General features: G+C 37.5%; 1 pseudogene; it reads left to right on the top strand.

The window, feature by feature from the left end:
• LOC114208902 (glutamate decarboxylase 1-like) overlaps positions 1 to 13,877 on the top strand; it is a 29,045-nt pseudogene extending 15,168 nt beyond the window's left edge.
• Positions 13,878 to 14,324: the final 447 nt, after the last annotated feature.

Genomic DNA, 14,324 nt, shown 5'->3' with positions numbered 1-14,324 from the left:
TCATTGAGGTGCCACAAAACCAAATGACTGTAAGCACAGGTGGTACCTCCATGGGTGGATAAGACCTGGGATGACACAGTAGGCAGTGATGAGGTCTATGAAAAACTTGGTCATTCATGCCGCACTTATTAAAAACACCATGAACAAACAAAATGTCTCTTACGGATCAAATTTGGCCCACAGGCCATTTGTTATTTCAAAGTGTAGGGCCAAAAATGTCGCTTATTTTAAGTGTAGATAACTATGAGTAACTGCAATATATTTTTAGCATAGAAAGCACAAATTTATGGGTTGTATGAAATTATTATCTGCTCATTCATTTGTGTATTTTATCTCCATCAATAGTAAACGCAGTGCTACACAAAGAGATGAGCCCATGATCTCCTCCAAGGAAGGATACAATGATGAAGTTCAACTTAGGAATTCTTATCTCCATGTCATTGTCAGAAATGCAAATGCATTTTATGTAGTATCAGTTATAGCTTTATTTTCTTTCTCTCTTACTCACCAGCGATCCAAAGAGTTTGGATATAAAAATAAAGTGTCGGTGCTCTTATTACAATTGCCTTAACTTACTCTTTTTTTAAAAAAAAATTTTTGATTATTTTTAAATAGTGTTTAAATTCTAGTGTAGTTAACATACAGGGTAATATTAGTTTCCGGTGTACAATATATTGTGCTTATCTCAAGTGCCCTCCTTAATCCCCATCATCTGTTTCCCCCATCCCTCCCACCACCTCCCCGCTGGTGACCATCAGTTTGTTCTCTAGGGTTAAGAGTGTGTTTCTTGGTTTGCCTCTCTCTTTCAGCCATAAAAATAAAATCTTGCCATTTGCCACCATGTGGATGGAATGGAGCTAGACGGTATCTTGCTTAAGCAAAGTAAGTCAGCCAGAGAAAGATAAATACCATGTGATTTCACTTATATATGGAATTTAAGAAACTCACTCTTGAGTACTCAGTGCCCACTTTGTCTCTTCTGAAAGAGTCTTTATTCTCTCTTAGCCTAGGCCATTCTCAGCGATGCAGGCTGGAACTTTTAGCTCTGCTTCAGACTGTGAAGTTGGCCACATGGCGGCCATATTCCTTCAATATGCCTTCAATAAAAGGGCAGCTGCCTTGTGTTTGAAGCCTGCAGGTTAATAGGCTACTCCTTCCTGTCCTCTCCTGTGTGTGCAATATTTGGAAGTTATAGTTTGACTACATTTGTTTTCTTTAAGAAGCTTCTGAGTTTGCTCCCTCTTCCTGTTGCTAACAGGTCTGTCTTCAACGCTCAGATTTCTGATAGCTTTATGTTTAAGACTCAAAAACAAATGTTTTGCAGTCTTCCCTGATTTCTTCATCCATAGTGAGTACATTGAAATAGTACGTTTTATTCTGTTATCACATATCATGTGTTCCTCAAAGAAGTTAAGTTTCTGTTTTCTTGTTTTATACTTCTTTTTTATCTTTTCTTAAAGACAGATAGATGATCAATGGAGGGAGAATAGAACCCCCAAACTACTAAAGCTTTCACTATTTTTAGGGTCATCTCTGGAAAATAAGCCTATTGTGGTGTAGCCTTAAATTAAGAGGAACATTTGATCCTTATCTATTAAACCATCTGAGTGCCTAAGGTTGCACATTACACCATTTTAACTCATGCCTTAATGAGCAGTTTAAACCAAGTATATTCAAGGGGCGCCTGGGTGGCTCAGTCGTTAAGCGTCTGCCTTCAGCTCAGGTCATGATCCCAGGGTCCTGGGATCGAGCCCCACATTGGGCTCCCTGCTCAGCGGGAAGCCTGCTTCTCGCTCGCCCACTCCCCCTGCTTGTGTTCCCTCTCTCGCTGTGTCTCTCTGTCAAATAAATAAATAAAATCTTTAAAAAAAAAAATAATAAAATAATAAAATAAATAAACCAAGTATATTCAGTATTTGATGAATATATTTTCTGATGCTGAAAAGGCACATATAGGCACTATACGTATATATATTTTGCTGTAACTGTAGATAAAATACAATTAAAACTATTTTAAATGTCTTTTATTTAAATATTTATTTATTTTGGGCGCCTGGGTGGCTCAGTTGGTTAAGCGACTGCCTTCGGCTCAGGTCATGATCCTGGAGTCCCGGGATCGAGTCCCACATCGGGCTCCCTGCCCAGCGGGGAGTCTGCTTCTCCCTCTGACCCTCTTCCCTCTCGTGGTCTCTATCTCTCATTCTCTCTCAAATAAATAAATAAAATCTTTAAAAAAATTTATTTTAAAGATTTTATTTATTTATTTATTTATTTGAGAGAGAGAATGAGAGAGAGAGAGCACATGAGAGGGGGGAGGGTCAGAGGGAGAAGCAGACCCCCCGCTGAGCAGGGAGCCCGATGTGGGACTCGATCCCGGGACTCCAGGATCATGACCTGAGCCGAAGGCAGTCGCCCAACCACCTGAGCCACCCAGGCGCCCTTTTATTTAATTTTTTAAGGGAAAGGAAGTGCCGTGTGTTTTTGTTTTTGTTTTTTTAAAGATTTTATTTATTTATTTGACAGAGAGACACACAGCGAGAGAGGGAACACAAGCAGGGGGAGTGGGAGAGGGAGAAGCAGGCTTCCCGCAGAGCAGGGAGCCCGATGCGGGGCTCGATCCCAGGACCCTGAGATCATGACCTGAGCCAAAGGCAGATGCTTAATGACTGAGCCACCCAGGCGCCCTGTGCTGTGTGTTTTTGAAATGAAGTGCTAATCATGTCAATCTCTTTCAACCAGAAGGACTTTTTCATAGTGCAAAATTGAAACCCATTCAGTGGCTTCTCATTGCTTTTAGGATGGGGATTAAAATCCCTGACATGGCCTACAAAGCCTGGGAGGTACAGCCCATACCCTTCTCGGCTGTCCCATTCATCTTGTGCTTCCTTTTGGTTTCTGCCCTTGATATCCCTTGACCTGCCCTTACTTCCCAGGAGTCATGCAGCTTGTCCCCTACGACCTTCACAGGAGTTTCTGCTTCTGCCTATCAGGGTCTGGCTCCATTTTGTCTCCCACACCTTCCCCCCAGCATCTTTCTAGTTTAGCTCCCACTGAACTCGAAAATGACTTTTACCCAGAAGTCTTCCTAGACTTTCAGACTAAGGGAAAAATCCTTGATCCTTAGAGCAGAATATTCCAACACTGTGAAACTCCTTCATAGCATTTAACCTGGGTACAATTTCACATCCACATGTGTCATATTTGGTTTAGTGTCCAACCCACCCAACCTCCTGAAGCCCAGGTTGTAAGGTCAGTGGGGCAGAGCATTTCCACCCTTGCTCGCCACAAATCCATGGCCCCCGCACAGTGCGCAACAGATTGTGGGTAAATATGACTAACGTAGCTTACTCATCCCATCAGGAGAGTGAATAAAACTTACACTGATTATGCTGTTTTAAAGTATTTTAAATAGTCTCCAGCTCTTGTCTAACATAACATTAAAAGGGAGTTTGAAGTAAACTAAAGAAAATATTTACATGTGTAAAGAGGAGTCCTAACATATAGATACATAAGGCACTCTTTTCAAGGTATCATTTCTATTCCTTTTCCCCTAAATACTTCAATTCTTACCACCACATCGTGCTCCTTTGCCTAGATCCACAGCCTATCCTAAACAAAGGAGTGTGAGATTTTTCCTTTGAAGTTGGGTTTCCACAAACTCCAAGACAAACTGCCCTTCTGTCAGATCCCAGATTGATCACTGTTTGGTTATGTGACCTTGAAGATTGCTCAATATGTTAAAGTATCCATTTCCTCAGTCTACAAAAATGATATAACAATAGTACCTCTGCTATGAGTTTTCTGTGAGGCTCAAATGATATACTATTTGTGAAGCGGCCAGTGTGATAATAAACACATAATATTGTTATTTGCTTCTTGTACAAAAGTTATGCTTAACGTATATTTAAACGGTACCCCGTCTGTGCACGCGGATTTAGCCTTGGTTGTGCACACCCTTTGAGAAAAGTCTCTCTTTAACTGGGTGATGGGAAACATTTCTTTTCTCTAGTGGTTTCTTCTTAACCCTCCAAAGCAGATATTTCTCCATTCTTTCAACATCTTTTATGTGAGAAGCACAAAATTAAATGAATGGGTTACTTTATTCTCTACCTACTGTGACTCTCAGAGCACTTTGCTAACTGGCACCCGAACGGCTGATTCATGGGATAGTTTAGTTCAAGTGAACGAGGCCCTCAGTTCTCATTAACTTCAATATATAGTAGCAAGTGATTTCAAAGAGCAGCAAAACTTCAAGGACTTTGAGAAAAGTTAAAGAAAAATATAGAAATCATGTTAATCCAATTATACCATCTGTTGTTCCAGATAAACCCAAAGAACAACTGGATATATTAAAATCCTAGAAAAGTAACATATTTTTATATAAGATAAAATTCTCTTTAAAAGTGCATGCACTGAATAACATACAGAATTGTTGAATCACTCGATTATACACCTGAAAGTAATATAACACTGTATGTTAACTATACCAGAATTAAAACGCAAAACTTTATACAATTTTTAAAAAATAAAATAAATGAAGGTAACCAAAAAAAAGTGTATGTAAAGTAGAAATGCTAAGTTAACTGAAATAAATAATGGTGGTTTCTTATTGAAATGTATATAATCTGCACGTAGATATATTATTCCTTCTTTAGGGTCTTCTGGAAGCATGCAACCAGATGCGAGCTGGATATCTTTTCCAGCCAGATAAACTCTACAATGTAGACTTTGACACTGGGGATAAAACTATTCAGTGTGGCTGACATGTTGATATCTTTAAGCTACAGTTAATGTGGAAAACAAAGGTAGGAATTTGTCATTCCTTTTAGTAGGTCCTCCTCATTTGGATAAAGAGTATAGATTATTCCATTTTTTTAGAGTTCTATTTGGGTGTCTTTTCCAAAGTTTTAGTCTCATCATTTTCCTAAACTTTGCTCAAGAAAACCTCTATATTTCTAATTACAGATGACAAGCTTGGCTTCTCAGGTCTAAACCCCAACGGAGATGGAAAAAAATTTGGCATGTCCCACTGTTACTATATACTCTACCAAACTGTAGGAATAAAAATCTGATAAGAATATAAACTTGTCGGGCGCCTGGGTGGCTCAGTTGGTTAAGCGACTGCCTTCGGCTCAGGTCATGATCCTGGAGTCCCGGGATCGAGTCCCACATCGGGCTCCTTGCTCAGCAGGGAGTCTGCTTCTCCCTCTGACCCTCTTCCCTCTTGTGCTCTCTATCTCTCATTCTCTCTCTCTCAAATAAATAAATAAAATCTTTAAAAAAAAGAATATAAACTTGTCTGCAACTTTTAAAAAAAAAAACTGTTTTTTTCCCTCCTACTCATTTGAATTGTTGATAGTCAACTAGACTTAAAGTCAATATAGATTCTCAAATGTGAACCCTTATTTATTCATGGATGTGCAATCTACCTTGGAGTCAAGATCAGCAGATGGTCTCTCCAAAGATTATGACAACAGCAGGACATGTTCTGTACCCTTTGCCTGCCCCTTATTTATATGTTTTAACTTAAATAATTAGCATGCTTTTAGAAGCTGTTTCTATCACTCCATCCCCAGTCCTCTATAGAAAGATGGACATTGGGTTCTGTGCAGATGAAAGCTTTGACATGAACTAACACCATCTATAATGTATTACTGACACTGCTATTTAATTTGACGTCTTTTTTGTTGTTGTTGTTAGAAATCTATTACCACAAAACCAGAGATACCACTTTTCATAGAAGTCACCCAGCAACAGCCTGATGAATAGGCAACATTCTGATACAAGAATATCAGTTACTCAGGAAGACAATCAGCTATTAGTTCATCTTGGAGTTTCACTGATAACTTTCACTATTCAAAGATATGCATTGTCTAAGTTCTTTTCCTGAAGATTTTTAAATATCCAGTTTGGAAATTTTGTTTAAACTTGCTTTAAAAAATATTCTAAGTTCAAATTTTTGCAAACACAAAGCTCAAAATTTTGTGTAGATCTCTCAGACACTGATAATCCAAATATCCCTCAGTCTGATTCTGTACAGATTTTATTTATGTAAATATTCTCATGGACCTCCTGAATTCTGTAAGAGGTTGCTGGTTCTGCTAAAGCTTAGCTGTCAGTCACTGCATATACCTTGACTTTCCTTAAATGAGTATATACACCTAGATATTGTCAACAGGTTTGTCCTTGAACTCATAAATGCTCAATATATATCAAAACATTTATAAAAGAAATTATATATATAAGGGATTATGAAAAGCATCATAGAGTTCATCTATTATTTTATACAATAGAGGAGTGGCATTTAACCTTTTTTAATGCAATCCACAGTAAGAAATAAATTTTATGTTGTGGCCCAATAATACATATACACACACAATTAAAACGAAAGTTTCAGGAAAACACCTTATAATATGAAATTCTCTAATATTTTCTATTCTACTCTTTCTCTTTGAAAGAAAAGCTGGTATGACCCACTTAACTGGTTCTATTACCCACCAATGGCCTATAACCTGCAGTTTAAAAGGTACAGATAAGCACCTTTGGCCTGGAGTAAGCTAGACTGTCAAAGAACTGTGTACTTGGGCCACCTTGTTTGGCCTTCTATAAAACAGATGTGACCAATGAATATTTAGTATCTATATTTATTTACTTCATCTTTCTTATAAACATAAGGTTTCTGAATCAGAGGAAGATCACCTATTTACTTAGAGAATATCTCAGTGTCAGTTTCCCATACCCCGGTTCCCCCTCAGGGCAACACGGTGAGGCCATGTCACATCACCCTATGTGTGCAAAGGAGATTTCTACCACAGGACAGGGAGCCTGCATTTCCGAAACTGAAATCTTGTACTTGAGCGGGCACACCCAATCTGAGGGAGAGGGAGGGAAGGAGAGAGCTCATGTTTACTCCTGAATGCTAAAGTATCTTCTTTTGAAAGGCATTTGACTCCTGGGGAGATAAGAAAAATTTAATACCCTTTCAGTGGGTGCAGATGATTACATAAAAACTCAGTATACACCAGAATACAAATGCTTTTCCCATTAAAAAAAAAAAACATGACTCACACTGGAGATCAAGTTCAGGAAATGTGCATGGCAGGTTCGAAAGGGAGGAGTTGACTTGCAAGTTTGAAAAATTTTGTCTTCCTTTGCTCTAATTACAGAATGCATACGTCACTGATGGTAGAAAGAGGAGCCACTGTTAGTGAAATTCGTATTTCTTGTAAGTAAAATCAATTACATAAAATACTGTGATAGGTTATAAAAATAAGGAGAAAATCATATACTAATATAAGATGCTACAAACATTGACTATACATGCAAAAGCAAATATAACACAAAAGCTTCCTTTTACATGGATTTTTCTACATGGGTTGGACCACTTTTGGATTCTTAAAATGAATCTGTTTTGGCCATGAGAAGGCTATGGGGAGTTTAATTGTCCAAAAGCCCCATCTGCTTCTCTTAAATTCATAAGTACATTTGCCCCGGGGCTGTTTCCCAAAGTTTTCTCCCAGCCAGTGACTGAGTCTAGGATTCTAAGGCATTCCCCTTCCCGAGAGGCGTAAGGCTCTTCTGACAACTGACTTGGTGTGAGGGCCCTCCCCACTGGCCTTTCTGTATTTTCCTCAGACTTCATGGTAGTCTAGGGAGCTCAGGCCATTTAGCCCCCCTTTCCCCTTCACTTAGGGTCTGACTTCTTCTCGCAATCTGAACAACTCCTCCTACTCTCTTCCAACAAGTTACTTCCACCACTAAAATCCTGGCACCTTTAATCTCATCATGACGTCTGCTTTTTGGAGAACATGGGCTAATGGGGGCCAACAAAGCTTCAACTGCAAGTGCCATTGTCTTTAATATTCAACCTTTGTAGATTTTTTTTCACAGAGCTTAAAGATGCATTTGCAATATGGACACATACCTTGATGTTTTTAAATGCCAATTCAATATGCATGAATGCCACCAAAAGTTCTATATGGAAAATTCCTGGAGAGTAGTAAACTCTATGGTAATCACTTCAATGATCCTTGGCCTCATTTCTTCAGAATTGAAAGTAGGAACATTCTTCATCGATCAATTTCTATTAACTTTTCTGCTTCCCTTTTTAACAGTTTATAGCTTCCCCCGAACCAGATTGCCCTCAAAGAAAAATTTCTGGCATAATATCAGATGATAACGTGGTTATCACAATCAATCAGTCCATTGATATTGAATCATTCCTATTCTTAAGCGTTTCAAATACTAACAATGCCTTTTCCAAATGAATGTTTGTTCAAAATTGTGAGGGTTGTTGGTTCTAACCACATATTCATGTAATTAAATTTTTTACACATATTATATATGTGTACATATAAAATATACATATTATAAATACTACACAAAATGTACATACATACTTCCTGTGGAGAAAGATATTGAATTCACTGAAAAGGATAAGGAGTGAAGGAAACGAATTCTGTTGGAAACAAGTTCTGGTTTGAGCATAAAGTGTGGTCTCTTAGGGCTCTTAACATCCCCGCTTGCTCAGTTGGGTTCACCTGTACTTGCACGGAGAGCCACGGAGCTCCCACATACGACAGGGCCAGTGGAATTCTGTGTTCATTGAACATTGCAAATGCTGTGTGTGGATGGGGTGGCAAGACATGGAAGTTACCTGTATCTCCTTAGCTCACATGCATGATCCACTGTCTCATTAGGCACACTTTACTCACTTTACCTACAAACACAAGCCCAAGGCAAAGTTTTAAAGAATTTCAGGACAGCAATGGCAGAGAATTAAATTAAACACAAAACCCTTCTGAGTGTAGGGCCTGCGTGACCGTGCAGGTGGTATGCCCATGAAGCCAGCTCTGATTACAAAGGCTTATGTATTGAGAATCCACTAACTTACCACTTCATGTGGTTGTAAAGCCTAGAATAACTGTGAATGCATACCCACATTTTGGGTTATAGGTGCATGGACAGAAGCAGAGATCAGTTAGGAGGCAATTTCAGTAATGGGGAGAGAGTGACTGGGCTGGCAGAGTGGCAGTGGACAGGTTAAGGTATATTAGATTCTAATTACATTTTGAAGGTAACCCTAATGAAATTTACCAAAATGTTAGATGTGGACTAGGAGAAAAAGCAGAAGATCAAGGATAGGAGAGCTTTAAGGTTTGGTCTTTAGCAACTAGAAGACCAAATTGATAGATTATTGACATTGGAAAGACTGTGGGAGAAAGAAGTTTGTGTAGAAAGATCAGGAGTTCAGTCTTGGACATGCCATTTTGAGATGTTCATTAGTCATCTCAGTGGAGAGTTGAATAAGTAGTTTAGTATATAAGTCTGAGATTCAGAGAGAAGGTCTCAAATGAAAACAGGGGGTGGGAAATTCACCCCCTGTATAGTGCTTAGTACCATGAGACAAGCAGAAATCACCAAGGGAAAGAAGGTAGGTGGAGACACAGACTGGACAATGCTTCTGTGTCTCAGTTGCCCACCTTTTAGGGCTCTTCTAAAAGTAAATTTAACCAAGTGATTCAAGTACTGAACTACATGCCTGTGTAGTAGCAGAAGCTCAACGGTTGTTAATTTTTAAATACATTCTGCTGGCAAATATGCCAAGAGCTTTATTTGTAGTATTTCTCCCACTCCTCATAACATTATATGTAATTTTTAAAAATTTGCTCTACATACTAGACAGATGAAAATTACATGTCAAAATATTTAGCGAACATGTGTAGATCTAGGCACTGCAGTATGGAAGGCTAAGTAATTGGCCTTAAGTTCACAGACAGTAGGGATCAAAGGGGGATGAGGATCTGGAAATAAAAATGAAGTAATAATGGAGAACACCTACTAGTAGTAAGATAATAATCACATTATTTAAATAAGTACATTTAAATAATTGTAATCAATTTCAGGAACTTTTTCAATGTAATTTAAGGAAACTTACTTTTGAATGGAAACTTTATTTTGATTTTTTTTTAATTATAGGGAACCCGTGGCTTTGAGGCACAGATCAACAGATATATGGAACTTGCAAAATACTTCTATAAGGTTTTGAAGAAAAAAGATAACTTTAAGCTTGTGTTTGATGCAGAGGTAAGGACGTCTTTTTTTTTTATAATTTAATTGGTTTATACTTTGCTGAGAATTCTTACCTGAATCTTATCTGAGATCATTTTAAAAGTATACTTAGCAAGTATCATAAATATTTTTATCTTATCTAAATGCACATCACTTAGGTTTTAAAACCTGTTTCATTTAAGTTTTATGTCTTGTATGCCAAGGGTTCAAAAGACTTTGATGATTATATTCAATATTTCATTTTTAAGACAATTAAAACTACTTGGTTACAATTGCTTTTCTGATTTCTCTGGCACAGAATAACAGTAATTTAATTGTTCCTAACTTTTTTCTTGTATGTTATACTATGCAGCTGGGTTTCTGGACAGTAGATCATAGGAGAAGGTGGACTTCAAGTTATGATAATCTTTAGTAGATCATTATTAAGCCACTAAGTAGATATTAATGAAAAAATTGAGATTTTTGCCAGCATTTTGTCCATTTTCCTATCCAAGTCCCAGTCAACCATCCAATGGCATGAAGCCATGCTAATAAAAACAACTGTTAGGGAAAAAATATGCTTTGTCTGTCTTTGAAACTGTTTTCCTCTGACTATATTATTATCTTAATTTTTGTGAGTCTCTTGCAGTATTAAGTGGAAACTAGAAGTAAAGTCTTTTTTTAAAATTTAATTTAATATTTTTTTAGAGAGAGAGAGGAAAGGAAGGGGCAGAGGGGGAGAGAGAGAGAGAGAGAATCTTAAGCAGGCTCCACACCCAGTGTGGAGCCCCACATGGGGCTGGATCTCATGACCCTGAGATCAAGACCTGAGCTGAAATCAAGAGTCAGACACTTAACCAACTGGGCCACCCAGGCGCCCAAAAGTCTGCCTTTTTTAAAATACTGTATATACTCTACGAGTTTATTTTCCTTTCTGAAATGAGCTTAAATTTAAGTAAAGTTCTCTTACACTTTTTATCTATGTGAAAGACATCCAGTCACTGAAACCAGTGAAATAACCTTTTAGAGGTTATTTCAAGGTGAATTCAGAGAGAGGTTAATTATATATGTTGGAGATTTTGGAAATGTAAGTCCTCCGATCTGTACCCACAGCCACTGTTTTAGTGAAGTCTTCTCCATTCTTTCCTGCCTTACTATCATAGCCTAATATTCTAATAGCTAATATTCTTCTCTCTCCACTTGTTCTCTCCTCTAATCCATTGTCCATATTTCAACCCAAATGACCTTTCTCAAATATGAAACTGGAACTAGCATTATTGTTTAAAATATTTTGAGGAATGGTCATGGAATGGGCGGCTGAAGATCTCTGAGGGAACTGATAGCCCAGAGCACGTTGAGGATGACCTGCAAAGACCAGAAAGTCACCAAGAATTGTGGTAGGAGAGGTTTTCCAGAAAGACAGCAGGAGCCTATGCCAAACTGGGAACTCTGTGAGGACAGTGCCCATTTCTGTTGTCTCTGTGCCCAGGGTCTGATGTGTATTACGTCCTTAAAAACTATTTTTAAACATATTAACAATCAAATTCATTAAAATACCTCTGAAATACTTAAGGAATTAGGTAGGGTTTTAAGGATACTTGTAAAATTTTTGTTTGATTTAGCCTGAGTGCACCAATGTCTGCTTCTGGTATTTTCCACCAAGACTGAAACATATGCCAAAAGGTTTTGAAAGAGATCAAGAACTCCAAAAGGTGTGTGTGTGTGTGTGTGTGTGTGTGTGTGTGTGTGTGTGTGTTGTTTTTAATTTTAATATTGCCTTTTAAATAATGTGTCTGGTTAGTTTGACTGGCTAGTACATGGTGGTCATGTGGCCCCAAGCCATTAATTTAATATTTGTATAGAGATGAGCTCAATCTCAACATGTCAGTCATTTTGCAAATTAATCCAGTCATAATTTATATAATTGAAAAATATTTACTGAGTATTTAATATGAAATATGCTGAGTTTCTTACTCTTGCTTAAGCCATTCATCAATTAATGTATATCAGGTATTCCAATAAGAGTTAGAGGTATAAAATAAATTAGACAGAATCCCAGTCCTAAATTGGCTAAAAAAGCTTAGTAGGAGAGAAGACAAGAATAGAAATCATTACAATTCTTAACAGCAATAGAAGAGGTAGTTGGAGAAGTGTTACAAAATTTGAAATACTTATCAAAAGATCATCTGAGCAAGAATGTGAGATTTTATTAGAGAACAATAAACAATAATACTGAAAAAAAATCCAAATGAATATCATAGCATGGGGGATATTTTGTCTTTACCTTAATGATATATGTTAAAGTAAAGAGGATCACCACCATTATATGTAATTTATCACATAAACCAATCTTAAGCATGCATCACAGATACACATTTTACTTTGAGTTATGCCAACATCATAACCACTTATGTTGGGTAATGTGAGGTGTCCTGGCATGCACTGAACACAAACTCTCTGATATCAGTATTTAAGAGCTTCAGCTTTTTCAATCATCAAAATCTCACTGGGCTTGTAAGTCCTAAGTGAAAATAAAGATTGTTTTGTTTTACTTTTTGCTTCTCATAATACTACTTGTTAAAATATTTCATGGTTTGAGGTAAGTTTTAAGTGAAACTCTTCATAGTTTTGAAGTGTGGTCTTCCATGAGGGCAGTTACTACCAGCTGAGAGCTAATAAGGCACGTATTTACACAGACTTGCAAGCCAGCCCCCGAGGTACACACAGCTTGTTTACCCGTGAGCTGTCCCTCTCAGGGACATGTTCCTGGATGGAAGGCAAGGGGAAGACCATGAAACAATTCCTTAAAATATTGCAGGCAATAACTAGTATCTATTATTTTATGATCATCTTGATTAACTAAAATATTAACTAGGGAAGGACACTACATGAAATGCCCGACTAGAAGGGACATAAATATGTATTGGCTTCTACACAGCCATTACATAAGCCTTAGGGGGAGGTTAAGTCATGGATAGCATCTCCAGCATTTTAAAAGTGAACTGTGTGCAGAAGCAAAAGTTTTGAGAAGAGGAGCAGGTTGAGGTGTTCTAGAATGCCCTCTTCTGGCTTTCCTGAGCGTCCGCGCCACTTTGCCCTGTTGATAATAACCCGAGAAGGTACTAATGTGATCCAGTGTCATGTGTGTGTTGTTGTTGGAAGAGCCATACAGGATGATTACACAGGCGGGATTTGTTTCTGTGAAATTTACAAAGAAACTGTTTTGCTGCAAAACAGTGACCTTGTAGAAAAACTCAAGATGTAGTACAATAATTCAAATAATGAAAGTTATAATACCAAAACATGCCATTTTTCCATTTCCTATTTCCTTTCACCTCTTTCTCAGATACTTCTATTTGAATTGCCATATAAATATAAGCAAGATATCATACAACCTTCTTTAATGCATTCTAGCACATTTATCTTATTTTATGCATCTGGTCATTGTGAAGTAATGAGAGCTACAGTATGAATGTAGAGCATGATGGGTGTATTTTTTTTTCCTGTACTAAGCCTCTTCTTAAAAATTATCCCTGATAGTTTTAAATTGCCTGCTATTTACTCCGAACTAATGATAGTTATGTAGCCATCTAGAATGTGGGAGAGCATATACTTGTAAAATTACCTTTTAATAATATTTACATTTACACACAGATTGCTCCGAAGATTAAACACAGATGGTGAAGGAAGGCGCAACCGTGATAAGCTACCAGCCATGTGGGGACAAAGTAAATTTTCTTCGAATGGTTTTTTCTAACCCTGCCACAAGGCGAGCAGATGTTGACTACCTTATTGATGAAATTGAAAGGCTTGGAAAGGATTTATGAGACTTCAGTATGAGCTTGAATACAAGTGTGAACAACAACTTAAAAAAAATCTGCTGCTGAAGATAACAAGAGAGGAATACTGTAAGTGGTATCCTCTTTTATCCTTTGCTATGTAAGATGATGAAAGGGAAGCCGGTTCACTGAAGATAAATAAGTTCAAGTTCATTCATGTATTTGTTATTTTCATTATTTTGATCAAAATTATTGAAAATCTGTTAAATGTCAGCTACTTTTCTTGGTGTGTTCAGAGTACACCAGTGAGTCAGAAAGATAAAAATCCCTGTTAGAGGATTTTTGTAAAGGAAGAAGTTCCACTGTGGGCATTCAGTAACTTGGCATATATTTACATGTTGGAATTAACTGAATAAAGACTTCCTGAATTGAAATCATTTTCAATATCACATGGTAGTATTCTGTCTCCATAAAAAATAAAATCATACACAGCAT

Source organism: Eumetopias jubatus, unplaced genomic scaffold, assembly GCF_037043125.1.
Source record: "Eumetopias jubatus isolate StellerSeaLion01/CBP00866 unplaced genomic scaffold, mEumJub1_p1.0 scaffold_16, whole genome shotgun sequence".
NCBI classification, from domain to species: domain Eukaryota; kingdom Metazoa; phylum Chordata; class Mammalia; order Carnivora; family Otariidae; genus Eumetopias; species Eumetopias jubatus.
The sequence above is the reverse complement of the archived record's forward strand: the minus strand, read 5'-3'. Positions and strand labels throughout refer to the sequence as shown.